Source organism: Schistocerca americana, chromosome 8 (assembly GCF_021461395.2).
Source record: "Schistocerca americana isolate TAMUIC-IGC-003095 chromosome 8, iqSchAmer2.1, whole genome shotgun sequence".
Lineage (NCBI taxonomy): Eukaryota > Metazoa > Arthropoda > Insecta > Orthoptera > Acrididae > Schistocerca > Schistocerca americana.
This window is the reverse complement of record NC_060126.1, coordinates 314,602,732-314,629,607: the sequence shown is the minus strand read 5'-3', so window position 1 is coordinate 314,629,607 and position 26,876 is coordinate 314,602,732.

Genomic DNA, 26,876 nt, shown 5'->3' with positions numbered 1-26,876 from the left:
ACATTGTGACTTATTGTTTTATAATCCTTCCCTCGGGAGACTTATAATGAAGACCCGAAACGACATATTTGGTGAAACCTGTTTTTTTCTGACTAATAAGAGCTAACAGAACAACTCCACTTTTTTTAAAAGTTTGACCAACGTAAGGACAACGCACTACCCCGACCAGTAGAGGAGAAAATGTGCGTCGTGTGCGGGAATCGAAATTCGGTCCCTTCGTCTTTAGCTACGCTTGCAGCTAACGAGGCCGGACGGGCAACTCTACTTCCTTCCTTTCTTTAGCGCAAGTAACTCAGTAACATCGTTTTTACCAGGTAATCTTATAACTTTCTTCGCGAAGTTAAAAATACTGAGAAAGTTTTTCTTATTTTACATAAATATTTGCAGGATGACATTTAAGGGTCAGACAGCTTTAGATAAAGTCGAAGTAGTGCGCTGTAGCCGACAGAATGAGATTCTTTAAAGGCGGAGAGAAGGTTGAGAGGATTGGCGAGAGCCTCCGCGGAACTGCGTCCTGATAGCGCTGCGCCGCTGTATACACAGGAGCGAGCAAACAATGGCCTGCCGGCGGTGCGGGCACAGCAGCCGCTGCTACACGTGTCCAACACGCACCAGCCGACACAACACAATAGGCGACAGCGGCCCCCCACAACGCTCAGCCGCTGCTCGGGTCTCCGTGCCGTCCCTGCCCGCCGCCTCAGGGCTCTGTCTCCGCTATGGGGTCCTCATATTTGCGTCGACACTGCGGCATTTCATTTTGTTACACGGTCGAGTATTGAGGTGGAATGAGAGACAGAGAGCGACAGAGATAGATAGATAGAAAGAGAGATAGAGAGAGAGAGAGAGAGAGAGAGAGTGGGGGGGGGGGGGGGGTGAGGAACTATGTGAAGCTAGGTTAGATTAGTGGATGCGTTACACACCGTAATTAAGAATCATGTAGTTGAATTTTCCAACTTTTTTTATCTCAGTTGTCTGCTACCACTGTACCTGATATGCTTCTAAAGGTAAACAGCTCAATTGAAACTAATTATCACAGTAAACAGTGATTTTCCTTTTTTCATTATGACACTGACACTGAAGAATGCATTTACACATCAATCTTCGCGCAATTTCGACTTAAAAAATTATGTTAATATCATGGATGTCTGCTTTGCAAATGCCATGGTGCTTCACTGTTAAATAGTTCCTGAAAAGATTCAAACCGATACGATTTTGAGCTTTGTTAGTCATATAGGTCTAACTTGTCAGGAGGTTGTTATGAAGTGCACATGTTGATTAATGTAGTTCCTCTCTTCTAAATTTTTGCAGTAGCATTTAACTGTAGACGTTTTCTAACACCGGCGTTAGCAATTCCTTTCCGTTCTCCGAAAGCTCTAAACCGATAAATTTTTCTGGTTTAAATCTGATGGCCTTAACTATCACATCCGATCAACGTTAAAGACTTCATGAATCCGTACATGCTCCAAATGTGCAGTATTCCTGCACTGCTACAGAGCAATCATTGCAAGGTATTCACACAGTTTATCGCACAGACGTACCATAAGGAATGAAACAAGAACTGTAATACACTTTACACCACAGACGATCACTCTGGCTTGACGAAAACATGCGACTATTGGCCAAAAGTCGCACAAATAATTGACTTTGAAAGGAAAAGAAACGAGGTATGAAGCATTTATAAATTCATCGAATGTAGTGGGGTGGTTTAATTTCGTCCTAGTCTATAAAATTAATTACGGGCCATACTCAGCTCTTGCCGATTAATGTAATATAGTACCCACCTACCAATCAGGGCGTCTGTCTCCGCTGCTTTCGAGCGTGAATGGAAATCGTAGAAATTTTATGTGGAGCAACATTTAATAATAAAGCGTTTTAAATTATGAGCGGTAGCAGGCGCTTTCGATAAAGAACTGGGGAGTGCAGCGCCCCTGCTGTCGCCACGGCCGCTGCCGGCAGCCAGCAAATGGATCCCGGAGCTTTGACGCATACGGCGTCCAGAAGAGGATAGTCTGCAGAAAATCTGCTGCAAAATGGTTACTGAATAAAATTTTGATATCGGTGTGTCAGAAAGCGAAATAGATTGAATCTGTGCTGCCATTACATTCACATCTTCAGCATTCAGACAGAAAAGGCTATAAAAATATTTTGCGCCACTTGCTCTCGGTTGACAGACATTGTGAATAGAAACAACGCACGCTACCACCAGATCACAGGCGTAAACAGCCTACGGTTTCTCTATCATGGGAGAAGACTTCCTCCAGGAAGTGCCGCAGTCTACAGTGTTGCCAGATTGTGCAGATAACCGGAGTTGGCCAGTTTATTTGTCCCATGTCGCGATCGGCGCGGACTTAGCCTCTGCAGCGGCCGGCCGCCGGTCGAGTTTTATGTCAAAGTGTGTACGTTGAAGCACAGCGTTGTACGGAATGGAATCATCGACCTGCGGCAAACCTGGTAAAGAACAGAACCGGAGCATTTGAGGAGCAGTTGAAAATCTGGAGAAAGAATATGATGAGGACTTCCGTAGAACCGGCGAGGTGAGGAATCTGTGCAAAACGTTGACAAGAAGATGGCATGACATGCGTTGCGACATCAAGGAATAACTGCCATTGTACTAGAGGGAGCTACAAGGAATGTTAAGAAAGGTAGAAAGACACGTTTGCTCAGCAAGGATGACAGGATACAAATTCCGGAATATCTCAGCAGTTAGCATCAAATATTCGATTACGAGGACGAAGATGTGGAGAACAAGTGGAAAAAATTCAAAGGCATCGTTCAGTACGCCATAGACAAGTGTGGTCCGAGTAAGGTTTTGAGGGATGGAAAAGGTCCGCCATGGTGTTAGAAAAGCGCTATGTAAACAAAGAGCACTTCATTTCAGATTTAGGAGAAGTAAAAATCTAGCTGACAAACAAAAGCTGAACGAAGCGAAAATGAGCGTAAGAGAGCAATGAGAGAAGCGTTCAATGATTTTGAAAGTAAGACGTTATCGACCGACCTGAATAAAAACCGTAAGAGATTTTGGTCGTATGTAAAACCAATATGTGGATCAAAATCATCTATTCATTCCCCCAGCGACCACACAGGCCCAGAACGGTAGATAACAGAGAGAAGCCCGAAATCCTGAATTCGGTCTTCCGAAAGTTGTTTTACCACGGAAGATCATAACACTGTTCCTCCTTTGGATCTTCGTACGAATATCGAAATGGCAGATACTGAGTTAAATGATCGCGGAATTGAAAAGTAGCTACAATCTCTTAGTTGTGGAAAGGCTTCAGGACCAGACGAGATACCTGTAAGATTCTGTAAAGATTATGCGAAAGAACTTGCTCCCCTTCTAGGAGTAATTTATCGTAGACCGCTTGAGCAAGGAAAGGTACCTAACGACAGGAAAAAAGCGCAGGTCATTCCCGTTTTTAAGAAAGGCCGGAAGACAGATCCACACAATTATAGACCTATATCGTTGACGTCATCTGTTGTAGAATTATGGAACATGTTTTATGCTCAAGAATTATGACGTTTTTGGAAAATGAACAGCTCCTCCATAAAAATCAACATGGATCCCGCAAGCAGAGATCCAGCGAAGCTCAGCACGCTCTGTTCCTCCATGAGACCCACAGCGCAGTGGACAACGGCGCTCAGGTTGGTGCCGTGTTCCTTGATTTCAGTAAGGCATTTGACACTGTCCCGCACTGCCGTTTAATGGAAATAAGAGCTTACGGACTATCGGAGCAGACCTGCGGCTCGGAGCAGACCTAAGGTTGCACTATGGGACTTAACTGCTGTGGTCATCAGTCCCCTAGAACTTAGAACTACTTAAACCTAACTAACCTAAGGACATCACACACATCCATGCCCGAGGCAGGATTCGAACCTGCGACCGTAGCAGTCGCGCAGTTCCGGACTGAGCGCCTAGAACCGCTAGACCACCGCGGCCGGCAACCTAAGGTTGAAATCAAGACTTTCTTGAAGATAGAACTCAACATGTCGCTCTTAACGGAACTAAATCGACAGATGTAAAGGTAATATCCGGAGTACCACAGCGAAGTGTGATAGGACCGTTGCTGTTTACAAAATATATAAATGATTGTAACCTCCCCACAAAAATATAATAATTAAATGAATTTTAAATATTGTAACCTCCGAACAAAATTGGTTCCGATTTATTGTCTCCGTGCAGAAATGCATTCACATTTACTGTACCCACAAAATTCTTTTCTCATTGAATGTAAGCCGGCCGGTGTGGTCGTGCGGTTCTAAGCGCTTCAGTTTGGAACCGCGTGACCGCTACGGTCGCAGGCTCGAATCCTGCCTCGGGCATGGATGTATGTGATGTCCTTAGGTTAGTTAGGTTTAAGTAGTTATAAGTTCTAGGGGACTGATGACCTCAGAAGTTAAGTGCCGTAGTGCTCAGAGCCATTTGAATTTTCATTGAATGTAAGTTCGAAACAGAAAAATTCCTAAACACCAAAATAATAAAAAAATTCAGCAACCTGGTAAATTTTATGACGGCAGCAGAGCTGCGCATCGGCCCTGTATTCTGAATAAAAAGAGCAAAAATTCTTTGTTGTTGTGGTCTTCAGTCCTGAGACTGGTTTGATGCAGCTCTCCATGCTACTCTATCCTGTGCAAGCTTACCTCAATAAAAACTGCGAATATATCTGCTCTTACCTAAAAAATTTTCGGCACAGCTCCGTGCAATGCTGGCTTATGCTTTGTGATTCGTGAAAGAAATAATCATCCGTTGAATAAAATCTTTAAATTGAAATGAATGCTTTTTTTTAAAAAAAATTACTTTATATTATAAAAATTATTATTGGGGCATTTTTTTTAAAAGAAATCGAATGACAGTTAACATACATTACTAGATATGCGCAAGGCTGCTTCTTTACCTTGTACAATAATACTCATCCTCCAGAGTCCCGACCAGAGCAGACTGCCGACAAGCGCAGACACGCGCCGACTACTGTCGACTACTGCAGACTACAGAAGACTAACGCAGACTACTGAAGACTAACGCCGACTACTGACAAGCAACAACTAACTACGTACTGCTCTCTGGTCAGAGACTCTCCTAAGTCTTGCCTGTTGCAGGCAGCGCATATAGCGCATACCTCTTACATGATCTAGTAAAAAGCGTCGGGCGCTCTTTAAGGCTATTCGCGGATGATGCAGTTGTCCATATCAAAGTAGCAACGCCCGAAGATAGTAAGAATTTGCAGAACGACCTGCAGAGATTGATGATTGGTGCAGGCTCTGGTAGTTGACCCTGAACGTAAATAAATGTAACACATTGCGCATACATAGGAAAAGAAACCCACTACTGTACAGCTACACTATTGAGGACAAACAGCTGGAGACAGCTTCTGCCGTAAAATATCTAGGCGTAACTATCCATAGCGACCTTAAGTGGAATGACCATATAAAACAGATAGTGGGAAAAGCAGACACCAGACTCAGATTCATCGGAATAATCTTAAGGAAATGTAGCTCTACCACGAAAGAACTGGCTTATAAGGCGCTTGTTAGCCCGGTTCTTGAGTATTGTTCATATATCTGAGATCGCTATCAGGCAGGATTCATAGAGAAGATAGTTTCAACGAAGAGCGTCGCGTTTCCTCACGGGATCGTTTAGGTGGCGACAGAGCGTTACGGATTAGCTAAACAAGCTCCACTGGCAGGCGTTACAAGAGAGACATTGTGCATCACGGAGAGATTTACTGCTGAAATTTCAGGAGAGCACTTTTCAGGAGGAGTCGCACAACATAGTACTTCCCCCCACAAACATCTCCCTTATTGACCACGAGGAGAAAATTCGAGAAATTACAGCCAATACAGAGGCTTACCGACAATCATTCTTCCCACGCGAGTGGAACAGGGTTGGAGGGATCAGATGGTGGTACCGAAAGTACCCTCCGCCACACACCATTAAGTGGCTTGCGAAGTATGATGTAGATGTAGACGTAGAAGTAAAAACTATGGGAGAAGAAAGGCACTGAAAAACAGGCAACAAATAACTGAGTCAGTTGACTGCTAGCGCTGATCTGAGATGAAGAGGAATTCGTAGTGGGGTGCTTCAGACCAGTCAGAAGTTGACGACCAAAGAAAAGCTGCCTTCTTTACACGTGCGCTGAGTATAATGCTTTCGCTTTGTTTCGCGGACTGTCCCCATCTCCTGCAGGGTCCGCGTCCGGAACGTACTGCACAAAAGTGGAGGCTAGCCGATTGTTGGGAAGTATGAAGTGAGACGTCTCCTTCAGCAGCAAGACGGCCCTGTGATGGGCTGGAGACTGTCAGCACACCAATCACTGTCTCCCGGCGCTGCCTTTTATGTCTCCCTGCTGTGACGTAGCGGGCCCTCGGTTCGGCTGCCGCTACCCGGATGCCACAACCGGCCGAGTGAGCGCCCATCCGTCAGCCATTCGTCCCGCCTAAACAACGCTCTAGCGGCCACTCTCACCAGCCGCGACAATATCTTCATAGCAGACCACTTTATGAGCTTCCTTAATAGCTTTGATACATCATCATACACTGCAGTGGCAGGAAAATATGGTTGCGCAGTATTTCAAAGCAGGTCCGACTCGTGGCAGAGGGCCAATTTTTCGTCACCATATCTTGGTCGGCCAGCCATACGTATGTTGTCACTGCGTTTGATTCCAACTGAAAGAAGTACAAATCAGGGGCCGGTCGTTGTGGCCGAGCTGTTCTAGGCGCTTCAGTACGGAACCGCGCTGCTGCTACGGTCGAAGGTGCGAATCCTGCCTCGGGCATGGATGTGTGTGATGTCCTTTGGTTAGTTAGGTTTAAGTAGTTCTAACTTCTAGGGGACTGATGACCTCAGATGTTAAGTCCTATAGTGCTCAGAACCATTTGAACCAATTTTTTGATAAAACTCGCCGCAAGTGACAAGTGCGACGTATGTGCCATGACCGACACCCTCGAGCACCGATTCACCTGCGGGAATGCCACCAAAATATGGGAAGCCTGCCAGCAGATGGTGGCCCACATCAAAAGAACGGCGCCTGGAAGCATCACAGGGGAAGCAATCACCGCCCCAGACTCCAACGGCCCAAGCGACTGGCGACTCTCTGGATCCTCGCCATGACGGCACACGCCATCGTAGCGCGGAGGCAGACCGACCAGCTGGCCTTCCTGATGGACCTCTGGGAGGAGAACAAGACGGCCCAGCAGCACAGGCGCTACCGCGAGAACTTCAGAAACTTCCTGCAGACTCCACTGCAGACAGTGACGCCAGAGTCCTCCCCAGCCTGTGACCCTCAGCACCGCCACCAGCCACCTCACCACACTCACCACAAGAAGAACGTGTGCAGTGATAGTGAATAAGTGCAACAGGAAAGATAAAGTGCTTTCTCCTCTCACCTCAAATAGTGAAGTATAGTAGCATAAAGTGTTTCTTCTTAGTGAAATCAGTGATTCAAAGTGCTTCTCACCAAACATCTGTCATGCTTGCAGACAAACCTGTGTCAAAAGTATGCCCAGTAGTAGTAACAGTGTTTTTTTTATTATTTGTACTATATTGTTTAGGATACAAGCATTACTTAGTAGTAAGTGCCAACTACAATTTTTTTGTATGATTTCCTTTACTATGTGCCATATAAAATTTATATTGTTTACTCACACTTTCCTCTCTGCTTCTCTTATATAATATGACATAATTTTTCTCTCTTCTTCAATTTATGTATAACCTGTAGTATATGCAAAAAAGTTCTCTTCCACTTCTGCTCCATTTATCATGCTGATGTTTCCCTCATACTGTCCCACCTAACAGTGAAAACTAGAGGAAGAGATCAAATCAGAACGCACAATGTGCCTGTGGCAGAAATTTGAACTCAAAATCAATGTGTCGATGCTAATTATAAATTATTATGCCTGTCCTGCAATGTTGTACCCAAAAAAAGACGACAAATGGCCATTTAAAAGGGTTCAAGGAACAACAATAAGAGAAAAGAAAAAGAAAAGAATATAGAAATGAAAACCTATAAAATGACAGTAAAGTTAACCAACACTAGGAATGTAATAGGTTAATAGAATGAATTTTTTAAAAAAATGTATCGTTGTTAATATTTTTAAATAAATATATATGGTTACAAAAAAAATGGTCGGTTTTCGGCTGGGTCGGGGAATTTTCTCCGCCCATGGACTTGGTGTTGTGCTGTCATCATCCTATCATCCTCATCGGCTGCAGGTCGCTGAAGTGGCGTCCAATTCAAAGACCGGCACCCGGTGAACGGCCTGACAGACGGCGGGCCCTAGCAGTACGATTAAATAAATAGTCTAGGGGACTGATGACCCCGGATGTTAAGTCCCATAGTACCTAGAGCCATCTGAACAATTTTTTTTGAACAAATCAAATTATTTTGTTACAGAGATTTTTTCAGGTCTCAAGTATCTACGATGTCTATATGCAGACTGAAGCGACGAATGAAAATTTGTACCAAGGCCAGTATTCGAACCCGTGTCTCCTGCTCACTAGGCAGGTACAGAGATGCACTGACCACTACACTACGGTGCGCTGGCCTAAAGGCTTTGCAAAACTGCACGGACTACCCTAGCACACCTAACTCCTCATTCCAAATTCCCTTTCGCGCCTCTGCCCTCTTGGTGTTCACCCTACACTGGAATAGCATTGGTGAGGCATGAACAGGAATTTTGATTGAGGAGGGAGGCATATTAGGATAGTCGGTGCAATTGTGCAAGGACACTGTGCGAAGGTGGCGTCGCGATTAATGCATTCACACAGTGAGCGGGAGACCTGGCTTGAGATCCCGGCCTTAGTACAAATTTTCATTCGTCGCTTCAGTCTGCATATAGACATCGTAGATGTTTGAGACTTGAAAAGGTCTTTGTAAAATATTGAATAATTTCAGGCAGGATCCCCTTTTCTTTCGAAGCTGAGGTGCTATTCCAATACAGTTGGAGAGGCTCTGCAATGTTGTTCGAGTTTAGGGGAAATACCAAGTAGGCTGAGGCGTGAATGGAAATCTGGACTGAGGAGGGAGACGTGGTAGGGCACTCCATATAGCTGCGCAAAGCCGCTGTGCCAGGGTGGAGCGGCGTAGCAGCTAGCACATCTGCCTGCTGAGCAGGATACGCTGGTTCGGGTCCCAGCTATGGTACAAATTTTCATTCGCCGCTTCAGTCTGCATATAGACGTCATAAAAGTAAGTACACTATTTCAGTATGTGATTTAAACAACAGAGTAGTTGTAGACTTTTGGCGCAAGACTTAGCAGCATTCGACAAAACAACGAAATGCCTTTAACGGCATTGAGTTATCGTTGGTTGGACGAAAGCCTGAAGCTATTGTGGCCACAACAGTGCTGAAAAGTGAATGTTCGTTGTATTTATACAACCGACTGATTACTTGAGTCAACTTGTATCGGTGTATATAACAAGTATAGATTCTTTAAAAAAAGCAATATGTTTTACGGAGTAATAGACGGAAAGTTATCGAGTAAAACAGAAGTTATATCCGGCGATCCCCAAGGAAGTGCTATAGGCCCTCTGTTGTCCCTCATCTATAATAACGACATAGGAGACAATCTGAGTAGCCGTCTTAGATAGTTTGCAGATGATGCTATTATTTACCGTTTTGTAAACTCATCAGATGACCAAAACGACTTGTAAAATGATTCTGATAAGAAATCTGTATGGTGCGAAAAGTGACAATTGACCCTGAATAAGGATAAGTATGAAGTTATTCACATGAGTACTAAAAGAAATAGCTAAATTTCCGTTACGTGATAAGTCACACCACTTTGAAGGCTGTAAATTCAACTAAATACTTAGAGATTACAATTACAAATAAATTAAATTGGAATGATTACATAGATAATATTGTGGGTAGAGCAAATCAAAGACTGCGATTCATTGGCAGAACACTTTGAAGGTGCAACAGGTCTACTAAAGAGACTGCTTACACCACGCTTGTCCACCCTATTCTGGAGTATTGCTGTGCGGTGTGGGATCCGCATGAGGTGGGACTGACGGATGAAATCGAAAAAGTACAAAGTAGGGTAGCTCGTTTTGTATTATGGTGAAATAGGGGAGATAGTGCCACAGACATGATACGTGAATTGGAGTGGCAATCATTAAAACAAAGGCGTTTTTCGTTGCGACGGGATCTTCTCATGGAATTCCAATCACAAGTTTTCTCCTCCGATTGAGGAAACATTCTGTTGGCACCCACCTACATGGGGAGAAATGATCATCACGATAAAATAAGTGAAATCAGGGCTCTCACAGAAAAATTTAAGTGCTCGTTTTTCCCGCGTGTCGTTCGAGAGTGGAACGGTAGAGAGACAGCTTGAAGGTGGTTCATTGAGCCCTCTGTCAGGCACTTCATTGTGAATACTTGATTGCTTCAGGGAGGACAGGAGACAGTTCATGATTCAGTGTTCATTTGGTTATGCGCACTTTCCTCTGTAATAAAAACATAATTGACTGTAGCGGAATGATTTGATGCACGTATTTCAAGTGGACGCCACTTCTTCGACTTGCGGGTCCCTAACCTATCCCATTTATCCAATTGGGGGAACACGACCTGCAGTTTGACGAGGAATGCGAACTCTGTGACATTTCTGACGACTCCTATCGTGTTGAAAGTAAGGGCTAAATTAAAAGGAAGACCGAAAAGTTCGTGGTCTGACTGAGATTCGATGACACAAACTCTTGGTTTCCATACATGCTCATTACTGATATGCCACGAGGACCGACACTTTTCTTAGTGATGAATTCGGAAAAACTGTGTGGGATGAAGCATTGAGGTGGTCCGTGGGTAGTGTATTTGTTACACACCGCTATCGTAAAGCACACGTCCCATCCTGGCCCATAATACTTTTGATTTACCACAGATGATCGACTTTCTTACGGTCCCTGTCTTATTTTTGTTATTATTTTTCATATTCATAACCTTAATCGTAGTAGCTCTGGCGAGGAGCTCTTTCTCTGAGAGTGACATCAGTGGTAGCACATGCTTCAGAAGTCTGTCAGCAAAACACTCAAAATCTACAGGCACGGCTAAATTCATCATTTATCGATCTGTCGAAAAACAAAGTCTCTGTTGAAGTTTCCACTGAATCTGTCGTAACTCTAGCCAAGGCTCTTGTTCTGATTGGAGTCAGTCGGAATCCGAAACTATCGTGCCCTCACCCGCCTATACAGATTAGTAGCAAGATGCGAACGGAGCGTCGTGCTCGAAGTCACGTTATTGACTGCCAGTTTACGCTAACTTTTGTGAAAGTTACACCATCAAGTGAGTTACATATTGTAATATCCACGCCTGTATTTTATTCAAAATAATATTCACGACAGCATTGTATGTGGAATTTGTCTGAACTTTGATGGTATTATCGTGATACGGATAAAAGGGACTTCATCGTTAATATAATAATAAATAATTATTGCCAAAGACATAATTTTAAATTTTGTAAAAAATTGTATCTCAGACAATACCCATGTAAAAAATAATGAAAATCGCAATCTTTCCTTATCTATGATTTTTGTAGAAAAATCTCTTATTCTTGTTCGAACTGATAGGATGTGAATGATGTCTCGTAACACTGAGGTCAGTAAAAAAATGTGCTAAAGTATTGTTATGTTGCTAATTGATATTTGAAAATAGAGATTATGCGTTATTGAAGTGGATCTTCTTTGTCTGGAGTTTTATTTCGTTGTAATTCTCGTCCTATATAAATGTTAAGTTTTCGGCTCAGCTACAAAAGAGCGTAGCCATTAGTACTATTGATCTACAGCTCAGTTTATTGGTAAATAGTGAATATTAATGTTTCACGAAACATTGAGAAATATGTTCGAATGTTAATGCATATAGTGAAGGTGAGGGAAGATTTAATATATATTATTTATTACGAGTAAAATACAGCTTGAAGCAGAATCGATAGGTGATTGCCTTATGTTAGCCGCCATCTTAGTGAAATATTGCAGCGGCAGTTTTAAATTGATTTTCTATTGTGTACTAGTGGCCGAGGACCCACTCTGAGCTAGTAAATTCCAGTTAGACTGCAAACATATCGAACATCTATGAATGCAAACACCATCTTACGTGATATAAATTCTTATCTGCTGATGTATGAAGCCTGGTAATTTCGTAACAACTTTTATGAAATATTTCAACAGGAAAATACATTAGTGTTGCGTACGTGTGGTATTGTGTGACAAAATTGTTCATTTTGCTTAAATAAAAGTGTTGACACATCGAGATAACAGTAGCGTTCAATCTGATAAACGATCTGCAACTAGCAAAGAGTCTTTTAAACAACAGCACTGAAGTACTAAAAATCATTTCTCTTGTTTAGTTCAGATTACTTATCATACATTTAGCTTGTTTGCTGGTTATATACGATTACTTTTGTGAACGATCTTAGTGAGATTTATCACTGCTTGAGTGACAACATTGCTACACATTCCCAGATGGAGATTTCTTTAGCAAAATAACGTTCATTAGCCTAGAAAATCAGTGATTAAATAAAACCTCATGTTAGATTAATAATGAGTAACTAGTTTTATTGTAATTTTGTTGAAATTGTACAACACAACACAGGCAATTACACCACACACCTCAATATACTTCAAAATATACTGACGCAACGAAAACGGAGTTGGGTGACATAAAGGAGAGTTGGTAGGCGCATGTCTACATCTGAAAGATGATGTCTATTCAAATTTCGCGCCAGTCTCATAGGAGTGGTGCTGAGCGAGTTTTAATGTCGTGCTGACACATATCTGAAGCATAGATAACCAGTGATCAGAGAAAGAACTCTTCCTCAGAGCTGATAAAATGCAGATTATCAATACGAAAAATAATAATAAGAATCAGGTTTGCCATAAGTACACGCTGTAATGGTCATGAACGTTTGTTACTGTTGAGATTGAACGCGGTGAGTTGATGTTAGTCAAGAATGCCTTTAAGGCGGCAAAGACAGCATTAAAATACCTCAATGCGATATTGCAAACGGACTTGGCAGGAATGTAGCCACTGTACATGACTGCTGGCAGGGGTGGTCGCGGGAATGTACGGTCGCAGAAAGACCGGGCTCCGGACGTCCACGTGGTACCACCGAGTGGAAGAACATTGTGTTTGGCGTATAATTGTGGTGCATCGTACTGCACTTGCAGCAGCAATTTGAGCAGCTGTTGGCTCCACGGTGACACAACAAATTGGTTGCTTCAAGGACAGCTCCGAGACAGACGGCCTGCAGCGTGCATTCCACTGGCCCCAAACCACCGTCATTTGCGACTTCAGTGGCGTCAAGAGAGAGCCCATTGGAGGGCAGGTTGGAGGTCTGTTATGTTTTGTCATGAAAGCTGTCTCAGCGTCAGTAATGATGGCCGTGTGCTGGTTAGGAGGAGTCCAGCTGAGGGCCTGAACCAACTTGTCTGTGCCCTATTCGTTGATTTAGGTGTGGGGTGCGATTTCATATGACAGCAGGAGCCCTCTCGTGGTTATGCCACGCACCATGAGTGCAAAATTGTACGTCAGTCTGATGATTCGACTTACCGTGCCGCCATTCATGAACAGCGTTCCATGGAGTGTTTTCCAACAGGGTAACGCTCGCCCACATACCGGTGTTGTAACCCAACATGCTCTACACAGTGTTACCTTGGTTTCTCGATCACCAGCTCTGTCTCCAGTCGAGCACATTTGGATCATCATCGGACAACAATTCCCGCATCATCCACAGACAGCATGAACGGTCCCTGTATTGAATGGCCAAGTAAAACAGGCGTGCAACTCCATCTCACAAGCTGACATCCGGCACGTTTTCAATACAGTGCGTGCAAGTCTGCACGCTTGCATTCAACATTCGGCGGTCACACAGGTTATTGCTGTACCAGTATTGGCCGTGCGGTTCTAGGCACTAGAGTCTGGAGCCGAGCGACCGCTACGGTCTCAGGTTCGAATCCTGCCTCGGGCATGGATGTGTGTGATGTCCTTAGGTTAGTTAGGTTTAATTAGTTCTAAGTTATAGGTGACTGCTGACCTCAGCAGTTAAGTCGCATAGTGCTCAGAGCCATTTGAACCATTTTTGTACCAGTATCTTAAATATGCAATGGCTTATCGCGCTCTGACATTAACCTGTGGTCTTCCTACGTTGATCACTTAAATATGCTACCTAGACAAATGTATTTCTGAAATTCCTTTACTCTACATTAATTTTTTTTGTGGTTCGTTTTTTCCCCTTCACTATAAATAAGTAACAGATGAAATACATACCAATTCACAAATTTTAAGGTTTCCCAAACGCTATTTTACATTTGAATTTGCGAAGTCTGTTGGGTGTGTAGCTGCAAATGAGACAGGGAATTAAAGAAGACGTCGATAAGTTACATGCGGAATTTTCTCCAGGCACTTTGCATGCGAGTCCACGGAATATAAAAAAAAAGTGGATACTGGAGCACTCCTGACGAATAAGTTTCCACATACGCTAACATTACTGGAATCTGTTACACCATTAATACCTTGCTCGAACGCTACCAAGCTGAGACGCAGTATTTCAGTGCTTGCAGGAAATATTGTTTAGTATTTTATCCTTATGTTAGCTTGTTGTAAGTACTTTCAGTACAGAGAATAATGATTACTGCAATTGAGGAATGGTGTGAATATGTAATGGCTACTTTACTGGGATTTTCCAGGTGTTCGTATGGACACAGCAATTCCAGAGGACGTTTACGTGCAGTTCATCACTATATTTTTGACTTCGAGAAACTTTGAATTTTTGGCGTGAATGACAGATCTCTCAGGCAGTTGAGTGTAGTGCACTGACTTTAAAACCAATAGCGACGAGATGGACTCATGGCAACAGTGTGGCAAGGAGAGAGTTCACAGCTCCTTGCAGAACAACCAAACTACGAGCTGACCGCAGGATTGGTCAACTGACTCTGACAGACAGATAGATGAGAACAGCTGACATTCGGGCTGAGGCAGAGTGTCACATCGAACCGTCGGGAACAAATTATCTCGGGTTGCTGTGTGCGATTCACCGCTGACGCCATGACATAGACATATGTGAGAAGATCATGTTACGCTTCTTAAAAGAAGGGGGGGGGGACGTGTACCAGTAACTGTTGGAATTAAACAACGGCAAAATCATGGCCTATTGTTCGAGTCTGCTGTTTATTGCTCCATGATACTGTTTCACGCATTGGTTGGATCCGACGACTCTCATGTGAATATGAAACCTATTAGGTTAGGTGCCAATCAGCACTCCGTGGCAACACTCAACTAGCTCCTGAAAGGACACACGTACTGTCCACTCGAAAGAGCAAGATATAAGATATACTTTGAGTGTGGAAATGCGTTTGCTTGCAGCAAGGCAAGTATACACATGGACAGTTCCACTACATTTGGAGCACAATGGGCAGGTATGGAGGTACAGAGTTCCGCTGCGCACATAACAGCAACACTTGTCATTCGTATGTGGACAGCAGGCAGTAACTTTATGACTGTTTAAGATCGGGCGGGGGGGAGGGGGGGAGGGAGTACCTTATCACAGAGGTCTCTGTGAAGTTATCCTTAAACAAGATAACGCAACCCCACGTGTTCCATACCCTATTCCACCCCCGTTATCCAGACCTCATGTCCATTGAAAACATTTGATCATCTGTAGTTGAGAGACAGTCATGAAACCGCTCGCCAGCAACTATCATTGATGGATAGCCTAGAAGTTGAGCAGCACGGAACCACGTACCCCTATCTGTGATCCAAGATCAGGTTCACCTGATGCCAAGCTGTAATGTGATGTGACCGAGACGGAAAATTTATACGTATAGAGTTTGTACTACATTCTTTTATAACCTGTTCGATATGAGTATTTTTATTCAATAAATTAATGTGCTGTTTGAAGGACTGTTAGACTTTTAGACACATTTCACCGGCCGCTGTGGCCGAGCGGTTGTAGGTGCTTCAGTCCGGAACCGCACTGCTGCTACGGTCGCAGGTTCGAATCGTGCCTCGGTCATGGATGTGTGTGATGTCCTTAGGTTAGTTAGGTTTAAGTAGTTCTAAGTCTAGGGGACTGATGACCTCAGATGTGAAATCTCATAGTGCATAGAGCCATTTGAACCATTTTTGTTAGACACATTTCATTAATATTAAAATATCCTATGTGTATACGTCCACTTCAGAATCTACAGCTAGGGCCTTAAAAATCGCGTTATCCATTACAGTTATGCATATTAAAATTAATAAATTAAATCTTAAAGGTGTGACTGGGCCACAGTTATTAGTTTTCTCCGTCTAGGCAACTTTTCGCAAGCAATGGGTTTCGCAACTTGAAAGCAAAAATCTGTTATTGTCACCTAGAACCTGTCAGTTCAAAAAAAATGGTTCAAATGGCTCTGAGCACTATGGGACTTAACATCTATGGTCATCAGTCCCCTAGAACTTAGAACTACTTAAACCTAACTAACCTAAGGACATCACACAACACCCAGCCATCACGAGGCAGAGAAAATCCCTGACCCCGCCGGGAATCGAACCCGGGAACGCGGGCGTGGGAAGCGAGAACGCTACCGCACGGCCACGAGATGCGGGCACCCGTCAGTTTTCTGGTGGTGCACATAGAACGTTCTTATGAAATTACTTATTTTTTCACAAGGTGCGACATAGTAGCCAATACGAACAGTGGTCCAGGTACTGTCAAAGGTTTTTTTTATTCCAGTCTTTGAACACAATGTAGAGTCCTTCGACGACGACCGGTTTCGGTCAGTAGTGGCCATCTTCAGATCTACAATATAAAAATATACAACTCTATCTTTCAAAACCATACAGTATTTCAAATCACGATATATTCTCATACAAACTGGGAAATTTACAGATAAAATAAGGTAAAGCGTACCTGTTCTACGCCATGTCCTAATGTGATAAAGCCGTAATGGTATCGTCAAAACATATGAATACATTCAGCAAAGCATCACCACGTAGAACTAAAATATGGCGTAAAATATTTATTTTTTTAATTTGTCCCGTTATGAGGTGGGTAGTATAATTCTATGGTATCGGATAACTTCTCATTTTTGTGGGTATGAGTCAGTTTTGTATAAAAAAAGGTTCATTGTCTTTTGAGTCTTGTGGTAAATGTGAGATTCGACACTTCGCAACTTTCCATTTCCAATCAACACTTGTCCTTCCTACGGTACCCCTTACACCACACTGTGAGGCTGTGATGACATAAGCCACACCGTGGAATCTTTGGTAAACCATTTAAGAATTATTAAAATAATGCATTTATTTTTTTTTAATTTGTTAAGTTTCGATGTTACACTCCTGGAAATGGAAAAAAGAACACACTGACACCGGTGTGTCAGACCCACCACACTTGCTCCGGACACTGCGAGAGGGCTGTACAAGCAATGATCACACGCACGGCACAGCGGACACACCAGGAACCGCGGTGTTGGCCGTCGGATGGCGCTAGCTGCGCAGCATTTGTGCACCGCCGCCGTCAGTGTCAGCCAGTTTGCCGTGGCATACGGCGCTCCATCGCAGTCTTTAACACTGGTAGCATGCCGCGACAGCGTGGACGTGAACCGTATGTGCAGTTGACGGACTTTGAGCGAGGGCGTATAGTGGGCATGCGGGAGGCCGGGTGGACGTACCGCCGAATTGCTCAACACGTGGGGCGTGAGGTCTCCACAGTACATCGATGTTGTCGCCAGTGGTCGGCGGAAGGTGCACGTGCCCGTCGACCTGGGACCGGACCGTAGCGACGCACGGATGCACGCCAAGACCGTAGGATCCTACGCAGTGCCGTAGGGGACCGCACCGCCACTTCCCAGCAAATTAGGGACACTGTTGCTCCTGGGGTATCGGCGAGGACCATTCGCAACCGTCTCCATGAAGCTGGGCTACGGTCCCGCACACCGTTAGGCCGTCTTCCGCTCACGCCCCAACATCGTGCAGCCCGCCTCCAGTGGTGTCGCGACAGGCGTGAATGGAGGGACGAATGGAGACGTGTCGTCTTCAGCGATGAGAGTCGCTTCTGCCTTGGTGCCAATGATGGTCGTATGCGTGTTTGGCGCCGTGCAGGTGAGCGCCACAATCAGGACTGCATACGACCGAGGCACACAGGGCCAACACCCGGCATCATGGTCTGGGGAGCGATCTCCTACACTGGCCGTACACCACTGGTGATCGTCGAGGGGACACTGAATAGTGGATGGTACATCCAAACCGTCATCGAACCCATCGTTCTACCATTCCTAGACCGGCAAGGGAACTTGCTGTTCCAACAGGACAATGCACGTCCGCATGTATCCCGTGCCACCCAACGTGCTCTAGAAGGTGTAAGTCAACTACCCTGGCCAGCAAGATCTCCGGATCTGTCCCCCATTGAGCATGTTTGGGACTGGATGAAGCGTCGTCTCACGCGGTCTGCACGTCCAGCACGAACGCTGGCCCAATTGAGGCGCCAGGTGGAAATGGCATGGCAAGCCGTTCCACAGGACTACATCCAGCATCTCTACGATCGTCTCCATGGGAGAATAGCAGCCTGCATTCCTGCGAAAGGTGGATATACACTGTACTAGTGCCGACATTGTGCATGCTCTGTTGCCTGTGTCTATGTGCCTGTGGTTCTGTCAGTGTGATCATGTGATGTATCTGACCCCAGGAATGTGTCAATAAAGTTTCCCCTTCCTGGGACAATGAGTTCACGGTGTTCTTATTTCAATTTCCAGGAGTGTATTTTCGTTTTCATCGATCTAGAGAGTCCTATGAATATTTTTCTCTATCATCTATCGGGTTATAGATTTGTTATCTATTTAATGTCATTCACCTGCTTAGCTGGGTGGTACAGTGCTTGCCTTGGATGCACTGGACCCTGGTTCGATTCCCGGCCGGGTCGGATATTTTTTCCGCTCGTGAACTGGGTGTTGTGTTGTCCTCAGCATCATTTCATCCTCATCATCGGCTGCAAGTCACCCAATGAAGTAAGACCTGCACTTGGCGACCGAACTATTTAAATTGTTCCTTTATTAGAAATTACTATAAACCTCTCCTTCTTTCAAATTAAAACTATTTTATACCTACAGGGTCACACTTTTAAACTTTGAAAATGAATTGACGCAGAATAGTTAACCTATGTTCGCTTAAACCATTCTGTGATAGTCTAGGCTCTCTCATCTTTACACTCATCACAGATTCCCTATCGGTGTTCAGCACACAGATTGCGAGCACAGATCACACATTTTGTTCGTCCTTTGCTGGCTTTGTTTCGAGGGCAGAAAGCACATCGTCCAGACCTTTCTGCTGGCATTTGATTTTCGTGAGTGGGCTCCTCACAGTCAAGGACGACACAGATGAGACTTCCAAGTTCCTTGGAAAATCTTTTAGACAGCCGCATTTTCATACGATCTTAAAAAAAAAATAGTGCAAGACTTTCCAAAAATCCACCTGTTTTCATTTTTAACGTTGACGAATTGTTCGAACAGTACATTAAAGAAGAATTCACTGCTGCAGTATCTCTAACCCCCTCCCCCCTAAAAAAAATACTGTAAGTGGCCATCTTCTTGTCTTCATAAAAACTGTTTTGGAATGGCACAGCTGGTCAAATGTGCCGATCTTGGCGCTGGTTGCATTGTAAGATAATATAATTACCGGCTTCTTTGTTTCGCCATCAACGGGCCTTAACTGCATTTTTGACAATAGAATACTGGCCTTCCTTCTTTTGGGGATAAGTTATAACATTTTAGATTTATCATCAAACGCAAATTCTGACTATGAAAGTGTCTTCCCCTTTATTTGCACCAGCTTTCCTCCTGCTAGGATCAGATTTACTTTCGATAACTCTTTAGTTACTTCATGTGAAGTAATGCAGTTGTCCACTGTAATTTTTCTATTAGAACCTTGAATATCGTTATTCAAACGCAGTAAATACTGTGTTCAGATGGCTAGCTCTGAATTGCGTTGCTCTTTACCAACACATGATATACCGTTATACATGTAGTATGTTTTTGAATCACACTTCATTACTATTCCTCCTGCTGAGCCGTGGCGACTGGCGCTAGTTATGCTCCACTTGCATCGCTGATATCGACACTCGTCTGGTCTTGTATCTCTGACTTCGGTTTTCCGGCTTGGCGTGTGGCCTCGGCTCTCTCCGGTCGGTGTTCAACGAGGCAACATGTTCTGAAGGCAGCCCCTCGTCTCTGTCCGCTGTGCCTCGGCCTCGCCGTCCTCGCCGTTTCGCCGCGCGCCTGGTGTACGGTGTTGATTAGTCGACGCGTTTGCGTGCGAAACGGTGGCGGGTCCGTCATATGCTGGACACCTTCTCATCGCGTAGCTGGAAGCATGAAGTTACGTATGACTCATATTCTGCTGTTAACCTGTGGAGATTTCAGAAACTTATGGTGGCATGTTGTACCTACCGGAGATCAGTTAAGGATGGTTCTGATTGTGGCGCTCACCTCATCCTCGGAGTAGTGAAGCAGTTTACATCACTTAATAAAAGTAAGTCTTCTGGTCCAGACTGTATGCCAATTATGTTCCTTTCAGAGCATGCTGATGCATTAGCTCCGTACTCGACAATCGTATACAACCGTTCGCTCGACGAAAGATCCGTACCCAAAGGCTGGAAAGTTGCACAGGTCACATCGATATTCAAGAAAGGTAGTAGGAGTGATCCACTAAATTACAGGCCCATATCGTTAACGTCGATATGCAGCAGGATTTTGGAACGTATGTTGTGTTCGAACGTTATGAATTACCTCGAAGAAAACGGGCTGTTGACACACAGTCAACGTGGGTTTAGAAAACATCGTTCTTGTGAAACACAACTAGCTCTTTATTCGCATGAAGTGTTGAGTGCTATTGACAAGGAATTTCAGATCGATTCCGTATTTCTGGATTTCCAGAAGGCTTTTGACACTATACCACACAAGCGGCTTGTAGTGAAATTGCGTGCTTATGGGATATCGTCTCAGTTATGTGACTGGATATGTGATTTCCTGTCAGAGGGTCACAGTTCGTAGTAATTAACGGAAAGCCATCGAGTAAAACAGAAGTGATTTCTGCCGTTCCCCAAGGTAGTGTTACAGGCCCTTTGTTGTTCCTTATCTATATAAACGATTTGAGAGACAATCTGAGCAGCCGTCTTCGGTTGTTTGCAGATGACGCTGTTGTTTATCGACTAATAAAGTCATCAGAAGTTCAAAACAAATTGCAAAACGATTTAGCAAAGATATCTGAATGGCGCCAAAATTGGCAGTTGACGCTAAATAACGAAAAGTGTGAGGTCATCCACATGAGTGCTAACAGGAATCCGTTAAACTTCGGTTACACGATAAGTCAGTCAAATATAGAGGCCGTAAATTCAACTAAATACCTAGGAATTACAATTACGAGCAACTTAAATTGGAAGCAACACATAGAAAATGTTGTGGGGAAGGCTAACCAAAGACTGCGTTTTATTGGCAGAACACTTAAAAATTCTAACAGATCTACTAAGGAGACTGCCTACACTACGCTTGTCCATTCTCTTTAAGAATACTGCTGCGCATTGTGCGATCCTTACCAGGTAGGACTGACGGAGTACATCGAAAAAGTTCAAAGAAAGGCAGCACGTTTTGTATTATCGCGAAATATGGGAGAGAGCGTCACTGAAATGATACAGGGTTTTGGGTTGGACGTCGTTAAAAGAAAGGCGTTTTTCGTTGCGACGGAAATTTCTCACGAAATTCCAATCACCAACTTTTTCCTCCGAATGCGAAAATATGTTGACACCGACCTACATAGGCAGAAACGATCACCACGATAAAATAAGGGAAATCAGAGCTCGTACGGAAAGATACAGGTGTTAATTCTTTCCGCGCTTCATACGAGACTGGAATAATAGAGAATTGTGAAGGTGGTTCGATGAAACCTGTGCCAGGCAGAGGTGATTTGCAGAGTATCCATGTAGAGGTAGATGGCCCCGTCGCGTCTGCGCCACACTCGAACCGTGTCATCAGCTCTTACCAACTGTAATGTGGACTCACCTGACTAGGGCACGGTTTTACAGTCGCCTGGGTTCCAACCAGTATGGTAACGAGCCTAGGAGAGGCACTGCAGCCGATGTCGTGCTGTGGGCAAGGGCACTCGCGTCGGCCGTCTGCTGCCATAGCCCATTAACGCTATGTTTCGCCGCACTGTCCTAACATGTATGTTGGTTATACGTCCCATATTGATTTCTGTGGTTATTTCACACAGTGACCCTTGACTGTCGGCACTGACATCCGCAAACACCCTTGCTCTCTGTCGTTAAGTGGAGGTTTACTATCTTCGGCCCGAAAAAAGCTTGTTCTTTGAGATTTTTTTTTCTGGCGATGTGTTACAGATATCAAAGTGAAATTTGGTCAAAATGTTTATTGATATTTCCTCTACAAACTGGAATTTTTTCGACCGAAAATGTCGAAGAGCAGAGGCGGAAGTGCCATCGGAACGAAACAAAATTTCGATACAGACCTCCACGCGCGGTATGCCACAGGTCAGCCGTCTAAATGGTTCAAATGGCTCTGAGCACTATGGGACTCAACATCTTAGGTCATCAGTCTCCTAGAACTTAGAACTACTTAAACCTAACTAACCTAAGGACATCACACACATCCATGCCGGAGGCAGGATTCGAACCTGCGACCGTAGCGGCCGCGCGGTTCCAGACGGTAGCGCCTAGAACCGCATGACCACACCGGCCGGCTCAGCCGTCTCGTCTGAAATCAAAATTGAGTTGACGTTAGTGAAGTATGTAAGATTCTTTAGGAGTTGTACCTCGCTTCACTTATTTGGACCATAGGAAACAAAATGGCGGCCATTTGAAAAAAATAGGGTTTTTTCCATCGATTTTTCGACTTCGTCGGTCAAGTAAAAATATTTGTAGTTGATGGATCGGAATGAAAGTGGTACAACTCCTAGACAACTTAGTTAGCTTCGTCGGGAACAAAGAATCATGTCAATCGGTTAAGTAGCTTTGAAGTTAGCATACCGCGCGATAAAAAAAAAAAAAAAAAAACGCCATTTCGAGAAAAACGCGTTTGAAGTTTTGACTACATATAAATGCAATATTATGCAACGTACGTTCAATCTTCTATTGCGGGTCCATAAACTAGTCCTTCCTCTTCCTCAAAGAGGGCGTTCTGCTCTATCTGGGCCATCATGCGCTGCTCCAGAGCCGCTCGGACGGCCGGTGACAAGCGGTTTTCGGCCTCTTGAATCCGGTGGTCGTCCGAATGCTTGGCGAACTGCGTCAAATAGTGTCCCAGGGTGAGGGTCCATCGTTGTCATGGTCTTCAGAATTGCTGAATATCCTTCGTTGCAGCTGCTCACTGCCATGAAAGTCGCAATCTCCACAGTCTTCGCACCGGAATGCAAATGCTTGGGGCTAAATTCCAAACAGAAGCGTTCAAACTCGTCCCCCGAAAGAAAAAAAACTGGGGCGTGAACAAGGCCGATGTCCGGCTGGTACATTTTTTTGTTCAACCGCGAATAACAAAAATTTCCGTTCCGTATTCGGAAAACCCGTTTCAGGGGTGGATTCTAAACACTTTTACGGATCAAAAAATGCAATGTAAAAAAAAGAGGTTTTTTGAACCAATAGATAGTAAACCTCCCCTTAAGTGATTGCCGTCGGCTACTGCATTGTGCATGGTTAGAGGTGATGCCTGAAATCGGGTATTCTCCGCACATTATCGCGGAATATTGAATTCCCTGACGATTACCGAAATAGAATGTGCATGTTTCTAGCTCTAACTACAATTCTGCTTTCAGAATCTGTTAATCCCGCTCGTGCGGCCATCATCACGTCGGAAGTCTTTCCACGTATCTCACCTGAGTACAATCAACGGCTCCGCCAGTGCACTGTTCTTTTCCACCTTGTGTACGTGATACTACCGTTCTTTGGGTAAAAAAAATCTAAAACATCACAGAAGAGTATCTAAAAGATGTCGACGAGACACCGGAGTCACCAGGTAGAAATCAAATCTCTTGTGTCATATTACTGCTTTTTAAAAAACTTAAAACGCGAGCCACAGCTCGCACGTCATCCGCTAAAATGTTCGGCAAAGCGGGCGGCAGCCATACCCTGAGATCTAAGTGTCTAAAATAGTGGCGGAGGATCAGGAAATGTCTGACTGTTAATGGCTGGCTACAGAATGGACAGCTGGATGCAGGGCCGCCACTCAACAAGTGGCGGTGACTAAAGCGGCAGTGCCCTATTCGCAACCGAGCCGAGAGGAAGTCGACCAGGCTGCTGGGAGAGGTTTGACTTCTCTGTGTTTGTTCCCATGAAGGGAGCACCAATGGTCATGCCTAAGTGACGCGATACGCCGATAGAGAAAACTACAAATATCTTGCGAGGGAACAAAGTAAGAGGCGGGCCGACCGAGATGGACTGCGGCTTTGGCTGCAGCATCAGCTGCGTCATTCCCAGGCACACCAACATGGCCAGGGACCCACACGAACACCACTTGGGCTCTCCCATCCGGGAACAAATGGAGGCAGTCCTGCATCGGTGGAACGATGGGGTGGACGGGATCGGGGTCATCTACACCAGGCTCGTCCAAACTGTGCCCCTGGGGCGCCAGCGCCCGCGATCACCCGCGGCCAGCGCCCCGGGCGAATTCGTATGTTGCTGCAGTGGCCGAGCCGTGCCGCTTAGCTGGCCGTGCGGACCGCCCGAACGCCAGCCGATAGATATATTTGTTCGCCCGTTTTCCCTTCGGGCAGAGGACGTCTCACAAGTGCTTCAACTAGAGCTGATTGACCTACAGTGCCATATCCGCCTGAAGGACCGCTTTCTTATGTGTGAAACTTTGGATGACTTTTACAGCTGTCTTCCACGAGAGAAAAATCCTTTTTTGCACAAGCACGCGGCCAAAGTTCTCTCAATGTTTGGTTCCACGTATATTTGTGAGTGCTTTTTCTCTTTTAAAGCTTGCTAAAACTAAGAACCCTTCATTCCTTGGCGATAGAAATTTGACTAATTCTTTGAGGTTAGCAGTCCCACAGAATATTGTACCTAGCCTAGACAAAATCGTTTCCTCGAAGAAGAAAAACGTGTAAAATGTTAATTATCTTCTTTAACAATGTTGACTTTCAGAATTAAAGAGCTTTATAACCTTAATTCTATTTTAATAAGTTTTCAAACTTAGTCAGTTAAAAATATTACGTACAAAACAGCAAACTAAGGATCCGATTTCTAAACTCTGAAAATGGATACAAAAAAACTGTAGCACGAAGTATAACAAAAAATACTTATTTGTAACTACTGGCAGTAAGAATGAGACTCTATATCCCTTACATAAAATTAATTCTAAAATAGGCCGGCCAGTGTGGCCGAGCGGTTCTAGGCGCTTCAGTCTGGAACCGCGAGACCACTACGGTCGCAGGTTCGAGTCCTGCCTTGTGCGTGGATGTGTGTGATGTCCTTAGGTTAGTTAGGTTTAGGTAGTTCTAAGTTATAGGGGACTGATGACCTCAGATGTTAAGTCCCATAGTGCTCAGAGCCATCTGAACCATTCAGCCAATTCTAAAATAGAATATTTTGTGTACGCTAGATCTGACCGCGGAACAGTCCAGCGCAGAGCAGTGCTGTTCGCTCTCACACTCGTTCCGCAACTCTCTCTCTCTCTCTCTCTCTCTCTCTCTCTCTGTCTCACTCCTATGTCGACACTAGCGACACACGGTCGCGGACGGGGCGCTGAACTACACTGCCTTGCGGCCGCGGGGCGCGGGCGCGCCCGCCGGGCGCAATTCTTGGATGAGCCTGATCTAGACTCTGAAGGGCACTGAGGGAGTCAGAGCAGATCACACCGCGAGTCAGCTGGTGGTTGCAGTTTTAATGACCTGTAGTGTAGGAAGCAGTCTGGTGGATACAAATTGGGTCTATCTGCACAGTGTTTCGAGAGCGGCCTGTTTGAACCCTACGCACGACGGCTGCTGTGGAATGAGCTCTGGCCCACGGGTGGAGCGAGCCCACGCAGCTCTCTGCGAGTGTCACTGCTCGCACGGTCGATACTGGCACTGCCGGTGGCAGATTATCGCGCCGGTGACGCCGCTATGACGCACGCGTGGTGCCAGCGCGGACGGCGAAACGCCTGCTAATTGACACACGGCGCCCCGCGACTCTAGGCGCGCGTGCGTGTCTGGTCGGTGCGTCGGCTGCTCATAGCAATCAGCCGGCCCGGTTCTGGGAAGCGGCGCTAATGACCGCCGCATCGCCGCGGCCATCTCTGGCTCACGGCGACCCGCTGACCGCGACCCGCGACCCGCCGCCGAGGCTCGCTTGTTTGTACGCGCCGCTGCCGTCCGCCCGAGCAACGTTAATTATTACCCGAGGCCCCTCGGCCCGGTCAGTTTCAGCGGCGTCCGGCAGGCGGGCTCGTCTAACGGTAGCCACTAATGAAGCGTAGCCCGAGCAGATGCGCTCTCGCCGCTGCTGGCTGCCGATCTCGGCCCCGAGCTTGTGGCACTTACGTGCCCTCCTAATAAGGCAGTCGCAAAGTGGGATGAACCTGCACTCTGCAACGACTGCTGTCTGTGAACAATGTCGCTAATGAATACAGCTACGAGGACCTTTCGAAAAGAAAAAGTCGTTTGCTCATTATACAGCGTGTTTACAAATGAAGCATCAGGTTTGCACGTCTTACAGCTACAAATGTACACTAAAACTGTGTGCCGGACCGAGACTCGATCTCGGGACCTTTGCCTTTCGCGGGCAAGTGCTCTACCGCTGACCTACCCAAGCACGTCCTTACAAGTACCTTCCAGAACCTCAAACATTCTCTTCTTGAGTGTCTCGCAGTAGTACGCGCTTCTAAAGGAGGTTATTCAGGCTTTTGACGGGTCGTTATACACTACTGGCCATTAAA